At 40.4% G+C, this 10,404-nt stretch overlaps 1 pseudogene; it reads left to right on the forward strand.

Moving 5' to 3' along the window:
• The first annotated feature begins 9,484 nt into the window (after positions 1–9,484).
• On the forward strand, positions 9,485–10,073 carry LOC106972733 (60S ribosomal protein L28-like; annotated as a pseudogene).
• Positions 10,074–10,404: the final 331 nt, after the last annotated feature.

The raw sequence follows: 10,404 nt of genomic DNA on the forward strand, positions 1-10,404 counted from the left end.
CAGCCCACGTAATTCGCACCAAGGTCAAGAAACAGAACTTACGAGAACCCCAGAAGCTCCCCGTCTCATGATCTCTTCCAGTCACCCCACCACCCAAGGGAAACTACTATGTTTACTTCTAATAAGATTAGCTGGGTCTCCCTGGGGATTTTATATAAATGCAATCATATGGATGTATATTTTGCATCTGGTTTCATTCATATAACATTTTGTTTCTGCAATCCATGCATGTTGTTGCATTAGGTTGGAAATATTTGATTCATATTACTGTGTAGATTCAGTTCAATCGTGTGAATATACCACAATTTATTTCTTCATTTCACTGGTGATGGACATATGAGTAGTTTCCATTGTTTGACTATTCTTAATAGCAGTGCTATTGAGAATCTTAAAACAGGTCTTGGGTAATATATGTGTGCACTTCTGCTGGGTATAGAAATAGGAGTTGAATCGCTGGTTTATAGGGTATATGTGTATCAAGATTTAATAAAAACAGAAAAATAATTTTCCAACATAGTTGCACCAATATACTCCCATTACCAACATAGGGTCTGATTTACATACCTTTTAAATATCCTCCTCACTTTACCAACTTTTTTTTTAAAAAGCCACCATGACATTTAATCCTGTTCTTTAACGAGTAGACCCAATGACAGTCATAAAATAGCAGATGGGAATTTTCTCTCCATATAATTCCCTTCGGCTATTTGAGGGAATGAGAGGCAACTCTTTAGATTGCAAAGTGGTGTGTGACAGGGCCTCTAATGCAATAGGTACTCAGAAATATTTGTTGAATCAATGAAGTCTGAAGAAGAATCAGGATTATTCATTTCATGACTCCACTGTTAACATTTGCTGAAATACACAGATCAATCTAGGGGCGCCTGGGTGGCTCAGTCAGTGAAGCGACCGGCTCTTGGTTTCAGCTCAGGTCATGATCTCACTTTCGTGAGCTCGAGCCCCAAGACAGGATCTGCACTGGCAGCTTGGAGCCTGCTTGGGATTCTTGCTCTCCCTCTCTCTCTGACCCTCCCCCACCCGTGCCGTCTCTGTCTCTCTGGGCCACATTCAATTTTTTGGTCCCCTGCAGTGCTTAATGGAAGTAGTAGATACAACGTGATTATTTGCGAAATACATGAAAACTAAAACACGACAAAACAAGCAAGCAGGAAACTTTCAACCATGTATTGCATCTAATTAGTCCCTTTATTTAAACCACCAAAAGTGACTGTCATGGGAACGAACAGCGTATTTAGAGAAAAACCAGGAGTCGGGGAGAAGAGGGATGATTATATTATGAGAAAAATAAAAACTGCTGTGGGGTGTGTTTAGGGTAAATATTTCGCTTTTAACCCTTCTCCCCCTGCCATTCCCAAAATACTTCCCTGGGCACGTACAATTAAACTAAATGGAATATTTTGATTTATAATCCTCTCTTCTGTGAGAAATTATGAACTTTTATACATCCAGGCACAGCGTCTTGTTTTTAAATGTTTTTTATAGCTCATTATTTTTTCTGATTATTGTTCTGAAGATCCAGATTAAGTTATGCTAAATTATGCTAAATTCAGCTACATTTTAAAATAGTTCAATAACTAAGACAGTTTGTAAAATTCTAATGTCAGAGGATAGATCTGTACTTTTAATTTTCTGAGGATAACCAATATCCAATTCCTTGTAAGGAACAGGATCTTGCCCTAATGTCTTCAAATCGACACCCAGGTAATCTAATTAGTTGCAGCAAGTTTAGACACTCTGCACAGGCAGTGACAATAAATTAGAACAAAGATGAAATACTAAGATTCCCTCTTCATCTTTAATGTCTTCATCGTACAAATGGGCATTTTTGTTTCTGAGTCATGAGGACTTCCTCAGAATCTATGCTCTTTGCCAGGGGTCTCGGGAGGGGGAGGTGTTTTTTACCCCCTTCCTAAACACAGAATGCACCTAAAATTTTCTGGATGCCAGATATGCTGATGAGTCGTGAAATTAGCAAAATTCAGAGATGCAATTTAATGAGGGGATTCCAAATCGAAGGTCTGCTCCGAGAAATAGGTGATTACGTTTCCTCAAAGGGAAATTACCCAGCCAATTCCTAATTATGCAAGAACTCACAGACTAGTCAGTAGATTGACCAGACCACTTGATTTTCTTTTACCCTCCTGCCTTCTAACCTTGGGACATTTCCTTGTTCCCTATCAGCACCAAAGAGGATGAAGGAAAAGACAAGGAAGATGCAGTTCCAATACATTTTTTACTTAGGCAGAATTATTGAGCTAGGTTAGGAAGGTTTACAATGTGTAGGAAAAGAAAAATATTGTCAACTTTAGTATAATTTTTCATATTATCTGTGGGTTTTAAATATTCTTTTTTTCACATTTATTTATTTTTCAGAGACATCGGGGAAGGGGCGGGGGGGGGGGAGAGAGAGAGAGAGAGAGAGACAGAGACAGAGGATTCAAAAGATCTGTTAACACAGAGCCCAATGTGGGGCTCAAACTCACAAACCATGAGATCATGACCTGAGCCGAAGTCTGATGCTTAAGTGACTGAGCCACTCAGGCGCCCCAAGTTGTAAATATCCTTAGCATAGCAAGGTGATCAAGGGTATGAGAGAATAATTCAGAATTTTGGAACATTCGACGTTGAATTATTTTGTGATTGTGTTATCAGAGCCTCAAGACCAGAGAACAAATTGGTGGACAGAGGCTGGGGATTTACTTGGAGGAACTGGAGCACTTCCATCCACCAACTGTTTTGGGAAAAAGGTGATTCTTCTGTGCTGGGAAAGAACTATTTCATGACTCAATGATGGGAATGCTGTGATCGGGCCAATCAGGGATGAAGGTGCTAACCAGGGGTAGAATGCACTGGAAATGATACGGAGGACATCTTACAAAGAAGAAGGTAAGGAGAAAATCTGTGGGGCTTAGGCAAAACTTAGGGTTCCCAGGCTTCTATTTCAGGAATCTTAGTCCCAGGCTCTGTATTTACTGTGACACCTTGTGAAAGGCACTGATATCTTTAAGCCACAATTTCCTTGTCTTTCAAGTAAGGATAATTCCTTCCATAAGTAATATATCTTTTGTTATAAAGAGGAGAGGAGATATGTATAAAAAACTTTTTAAAAAAATTACTTTTAGAACGTATGAACTGAACCAAAGTCTTTTTGGAGGATGAGAGAAAAAGGTGGTTCTAGAAGCTTATTGAATTGCTCCAACTTGAGATCTCTAGGAGATCAGAGCAGGTATCCAGGTGAATTCGCATTTTGTAGAATTCTGAGGAATAAATGTGAATGGAAAGTAGGGAGAGAAGAGGAAAGGTCTAACATGTATTAAATATTTGCTACGCACTGGGCACATTACATTGATCATGTCATGTAATCCATCATCAACCCTGTGAGATGGTTAGTATCTCCCGAGTTTACAACACAGGCTCAGAGGAGTTAAGGAATTTGTTCAGATTCACAGAGCTAGTATGAGCATGAGACAAGACATGAACCAGTGTGAACTTGGCCTTACACGCAGGCTTTACACACCCAGCAGAACATCTACGTTGTCCACTGAGAAGTCCTTCAACAATGTCATAGGAGAGGAAATGGAAAGCCCAAAGGATTCAGTTTGTGTAGCTTGAAGAAGCCAACTACAACTCCTAAGTGTCATGGAAGTCTTGTGTCTTTTTTTTTCATCTTTAAAATTTGAGGCAATGTTGCATGTGACTCCATCACCTGTTTGTTTTAATGGAAAATAATGTCTTTAATTATGCTCCACAAAATAAAACTACGACTTCAAAACAATGAGTTGTATTTATTCGAAGGCTTTAGATGTCCCTTGCTGTGTTGCCAGGTACCCACTAAAGATGGTCCGCTCAAGGATTACTACTCCAAAAAAAGAACGGAGGACAAGGATATTTCCACTATTTACAGACTGCGAATTTTCAACCTCATGCCGAAATTTTGCCTGAGGATAGTGTTTAATTATTATTATTACTATTACTATTATTTAGTAAATGTCCCATAGAAGACACTGAAATCTGAAACTGTATCCAATAAAAGTACATTTTCTTCATTCTCTCCTATGCAAAAGCCTGAAGAGCTCGGGATCAGTTTGTATTTTGGGGCCAAGTAGCAGTCTACATGAGAAAGGATTCTGGATTTTGTAGTCAAATTAATTGATTTCAAAGCTCCGCTCTGCCACTAACTTATCTGAATCTCAGTTTCTAAGTCTGAACTGACATGCAGGTTTATTGTGAAAATCAGTCACCAATTATGCAAAATGCCTGGTATTCAGTCAGCAATCAATACACTGAGAATATTTTTACTTTAATTCTATTCTGCTGCTTTCGAAAAAAATTATACCTAATATTAATATTCTTATAATTTTCATGCCTTTATGCAAGGGAATATTCCATATTGTGGTCAATTGCAAGACACCTAACCAACTCTTGGAAGAAAAAACTAGCTGTAATCTCAAAGTTTATCTGATCCAGCCTACTACGCATCTGATTTTTTAAAGTAATTTTCATTTGTAACTTCAGACCATTTTAAAGGTTAAATAGATCTACTAGGCTTATAACAAAAATAAATAAGTAAACAGCAATTCTGTACTCTCCTTTCTACTCCATTCCCCAGAGGCTTTTTACCTCTTTATTCTGATGCTAACGTTTATATTTCTTTTTTTTCTTTGAAAAAAATTTTTTTAAATGTTTATTTATTTTTTGAGAAAGAGATACAGCACAAGCAGAGGCAGAGAGAGAGGGAATCCAAAGCAGGCTCCAGGCTCTGAGCTGTCAGCACAGAGTCTGACGTGGGGCTTGAACCCGTGAACTGTGAGATCATGACCTGAGCCGAAGTTTGATGCTTAATCGACTGAGCCACCCGAGTCCTGCTTTTATATTTCTAAAAAGAATATCTTTTACATATACAGCTTTTGTTTTCTGTTTTAGATACGTTCCACTGTTTTCCAACCTCAGACATTGCACAGAAGTACAAAGTTATCCTTATTTCATATACTTCGTCAGTGATCTAATTGGTTTTTTTTTTTTTTTCTGTACTACTTTAGGATCTTCTCTTTATTTCTGGACTTCTGAGGTTCCAAATAAAATAAACTGAGAGGGACTTTTTTTTTTCATTCATTGTGTAGGGCTCTCATGGGACTCATGCAGGTTGGAGATTCAAGTCCATTGATTCTGGGGAATGTTCTTGTATTATTTTTTATAAAACATGGAAAATTATTCTGGGAAGAAAATGATCACTTTCAGAAATCCTTATTTGCCTGTTCTACTTCTGTATTTTGTAAAAAAATCTTTCGTCTTTCTTATAAATTGTTTTCTTTTTTTATTCCAATAACTAGAATATTTCCATGACTGAACGTTCCAATGTTTTAATCAAATTTCTTATTTTTAATCATATTTTTAATGTCCAAGGGCTCATCTTTCTTTTTTATTTTAGTTAACATACAGTGTACTATTGGTATCAGGAGTAGAATTCAGTGACTCATCACTTACATATAACACCCAGTGCTCATCACAAGTGCCCTCCTTAGTAACCATCACCCATCTAGCCGATCCCCCCCACCTCCTTCCATCAACTCTTAGTTTGTTCTCTATTTTTAAAAGACTCCTGTGGTTTCTTTCCCTCTTCTCTTATTTTTCTCTCCTTCCCATATGTTCATCTGTTTTGCTTCTTAAATTCCACATGAGTGAAATCATACAGTATTTGTCCAAAAGCTCATTCTTAATCCATGAAGATACAAGTTAAGTTCTTTTCTTCTTTTTAAATGTTTATTTATTTTTAAGAGAGAAAGCATGAGTTGAGGAGGGGCAGAGAAAGAGGGGAACAATGGATCCAAACTGGGCTCTGCACAGACAGCAGCCAGCCAGAAGTGGGGCATGAACTCACGAACCGTGAGATCATGACCTGAGCCAAAGTCAAGAGCTTAACTGACTGAGACACCCAAGAACCCCTACGTTCTTTTCTTAAAAAAAAAAAAAAAAAAAAAAAGTTTATTTACTTATTTTTAGAGAGAGAGAGCAGGGACAGGGCAGACAGACAGAGAATCCCAAGCAGGCTATGCACTGTCACCGCAGAGCCTAACGCAGCGCTCAAATTCACAAACCATGAGATCATGACCTGAAGGAATGTCACAAGCTCAACCAACTGAGCCACCCAGGCACCGGTTTGGTCTCTCTTTCGGTGTTGATCGCTTTCTCTAAACATTTGGTGATGCTTGATAGCCCATTCATATTTAAAGTTGAGATAACAAAAAGTTGATCAGAAAGCCTTGTCTGCCCAGGGACTTCATAAACAATCAGATGGCCAAACAACTTTTTCATTGAAAAGCCCGCAAATGTCAGTCAGTGTGGATCTTCTCTCTAGGAAATTCGGTCTTCGCAAATAATCTTTGAAACACTTGCCAAGGGAGTCTGAGGGCTGCTGGTCTTTGTTCTGGTGATGGTGGAGGGTTCAAGTTTCATCTTTAGTATGCGGACTTTCTCCAAGTCCCCTTTTATGACCTCTCCAACGGGCAGTAATGTTTTCCAGTGCTCATTGATCTCATAGGCCTTACCAGGTGCTCCTTCTACCCAAAGCAGCTGGCTTTATGTGGAGAGCAGAAAGTTTCAGTTACAGTACCAGCTGGAGGAAAACCACCTCGGCAACCGTCAATATTATATCCAGGGGCGCCTGGGTGGCTCAGTTGGTTAAGCGTCCGACTTCGGCTCAGGTTATGATCTCATTCTTCGTGGGTTCGAGCCCGCATCGGGCTCTGTGCTGACAGCTTAGAGCCTGGAGCCTCCTTCGGATTCTGTGTCTCCCTCTCTCTGCCCCTCCCCCACTCATATGTGGTCTCTTTCTCAAAAATAAACATTAAAAAATTGAATCTTATATCTAATAACTGGAATTATTTTTGTTCCAGTTATTACAAACTTGGGCCCCGTGGGTGTGGATATCCTAGTGGCCAAAGGAGAAATCCCTGCATCAGAGAACACAGATACGGTCCCAGGAGCAGAAGTGGAGACGAATCCATGGCCATTTGGGGTTTCTTGTGCCACTAAACCAACTGCAGAGGAGGGTCACTATACTGGTGATTTATTCAGCGATTTACCCTGATTATCCGGGGGAAATTTGGTTGCTGCTACACAATGAAGTCAAAAAGGACCATGTTGAAACCCAAGGGCATTCACCAGGGCATATTTTAGTTGACCATACTCAAGAGTCCTGGTCCATGAATGACTGCAATAAAAACCAGACATCCAAGACTCAAATCCTTTAAGGCTGTAAGTTTTGACTACCCCACCCCCCCTCCCCCCGCCTAGTAAAGATTACCATCCAACTGACATGCCAGCCAAAGATAAGAGCACATGTAATATGTGGTACAAGAAGGTAGCTATGATAATCAGCTTAGCCAGTGAAACCATCTACAGAAGTGAAACCTAACACAGCTATATTTTGTGTAACTAACCCCTTTACCACACTGTATTACGTGAACCCTGGGGTTTCCTAATGTTTTACAATTCAGGTGAGAAAACAAAGGAATTTTTCTCATCCTGCCGTGATACAACAGCTAATGAGACTTCATATATTCCTCTGTTAGGATAATGAAGATTTTATTCCAATGGAATACAAGAGTGGATGTTGTGCATCAATAGGAGTGGACTGTTTGGGATGACTTCTGCTTGGCACCCTCTCCAGATCCATTTTCCACTATTTTTAAGTGCTTCGTGTTTCCCGTTGAGTGTGGCCAGCGGAGCCCTGGCAGTAGACTGCAGAGATGGGAGGGTTGTGAGACAAGGTATTTATTCCGTTGGTTCTCTCCCTGGAAGGTAACCTGTAGCTGGCTATTTTCTTCAACTGAAGGTCACAGACGACTCTTTTTTTTAATGTGTGTTTATTTTTAAGAGAGAGACAGAGACAGAGCATGAGTGGGGGAGGCAGAGAGAGAGGGAGACACAGAATCTGAAGTAGGCCCCAGGCTCTGAGCTGTCAGCACAGTCTGTCGCGGGGCTCGAACTCACGTACCGTGAGATCATGACCTGAGCCGAAGACGGACGCTTAACCGACTGAGCCACCCAGGCACCCCATTAGGAGCAACCAACTCTACACAACATTCCTTCCCTTTTCTCTTATACTTTACTCTTATACTCTTATACTTATAAGATACGTAATAATATCTTGGCTACCACTAGCCTTAAGCTCTTGCCTGTAAATAAAGCCTTCTTGAATTATCCTATTTTAAGTGTATCATCTCTGTTTCCTGTGGAAGCTAGGTCTGATTCCATATATATACCACAATAGTTTTTACATAAACAAGTTTAAACAAATTTCTGTTGTGGGTTACTTAGTCTCCCTCCATATACACACACATACATGCTATAGACATTTTGCCGTCAGTAACACTGAAAATATTACACTTTGGCTATGTGCCAGTGGACATTTGTCTTAATTTTGCTAGGATACATTTTTAGAAGTGAAATGGATAGCTCATGCGCTACGAATATTTTTAAGAACCTCAATACAGATTTCCATATTGCCCTCCAGTAAACTTGTGTCAACTTATACTAATTTATATCAGGCCTCTATGAGGCGACTTAATTCATTCAACTGTAGTTAAAGCTGGGTATTAATATTTTATAATTTGCAAATTTATGGATGAAAGAATTTCATCGTTGGTTTCATTTTCATTTCTTTTATTATCTTTTAAGATAAAACATTTTCATATGCTCATTTTCCATTTATATACCTTTTTTGTTAAACTGACTACTCCGTCCTTTACCTTTTAGTCTATTTGAGATTTCAACTCTTTTTTTCTCATGTCAAAATGTTTACCCCTTGTCCATATTTATCTTTGACGACAAAAAGAGCAAAAACAAGAAATAAGGGGCACAATTGAATTTTTTCAGTGTGGGATTTCTGAAGGACTGGATCAGAGATATTTTTCAGAGTTATTTTTAGGGTAAACTGTATTCTCTTCTTGAAAATACACAATGATTATCATTAACATCACCAAGAACTGCATGAATAAGTTATCAACAGAAAAAAGAATGCCTTCGAGTAGATATCAAAACTTTATTATTTAAAATGCTTGCCTAGAAAATAAAGAGTTTCCGCATGAAATGAGACTGGCGTGGCCCAGTTTCATGGAGGAACAGAATCATGCAACACGTCTTGAAAGACAAGAAGGAAGAAAAACACTGATATCAAAGTCAGAACACTTGCCCCTCAATACACATCAGACTTTCCACCACCCAGTTTCTATGACAGACAGTTGTGGTAAGGGACAAATGACATAGTGTACTGTTGCAGAAACTTGGGTGAGCCACGCATTACTTCACACTCATCCTCAACTCCCCCTTCCGAGCACACCTCCTAGGGAGGCTCCCCTCACTTCCCCGGTCTCTCTTCCACTAGGGGTGCCCATATGATGTAACTGGTTATAAACAAAGAGCTTAACAGGGGCCCTCCTTTCTCCTTCCTGTTAAGAGATAGATGCACTTTCCGACTCGGGCTGCCATAGGGAAGGGAGCTGTCGCCACATCCACACACCTGCAATGGACGGTCCCGAGGAACAGTTCCAGCTTCTTGATCGAGACGAACAAGCAGACGTTCAGCACCGACCCCAATAACCTGAAGGCTCCCAACTCCTTTAACGACAACAGGCTGATTCACCTCTACACTGTGGGCGAGAAGCCTGGGGCTGATGGCAGATGCATAGTGGTGGCCATGAAGCGGAGATCCCTCCAGGGAAAACCCACTAGCCCCGTGGACCACCACGAACAAGAACACCTCGGCCACCCTCGGAAGCATCAGGCACAGGATCCACAAGAACAAGGACCACCCAGATCCGTACGTGGCTGCCATTCACACAGTCAGCTCCATCCCTCGCAGCCAGAAGCCTGTGACGGTGAAGAGGAAGAGGCCCGCCCCACCAAGAGCTCCTGAGCACCTGCCCCCCACCTCCAAAGCAATAGAGATGTCAACCACCACGGAGAGAGAGACAGAGAGAGAGAGAGACAAATGGGGCATCCATCTTGAAACCAAGAGGCAAAACCCTAAAACGCTAGGTTTGACAGAGTAGAAAGGCCTTTTTTATTTTTTTTTAAGCTGCGTTCCTGAGATATCGTCCAACCCTAGCCTGCCCAACTCTGGAATGTCTCCCACTATCTCTTTGGTTACATGAAAATCCATACAGTTCTCTGTCATCTGTTGTGATCTGCACAAGCCATCATACCCTGACTGTTGAGAAACATTGAAACGGGATGTTCACCTACCCCAAATTCTAAACCTTTACTTTCTATGCACTTCAGGACCCCAGGAGAAGGAATTTAAATTAGGTTCTCAATTGGGATTCATATAACTTGACAGACACTCTGGAGCACCTCCAAAGGAAAGCAAAAGGAAAAAAAAAA

Source organism: Acinonyx jubatus, chromosome X (genome assembly GCF_027475565.1).
Source record: "Acinonyx jubatus isolate Ajub_Pintada_27869175 chromosome X, VMU_Ajub_asm_v1.0, whole genome shotgun sequence".
In the NCBI taxonomy this organism is placed as follows: Eukaryota; Metazoa; Chordata; class Mammalia; order Carnivora; family Felidae; genus Acinonyx; species Acinonyx jubatus.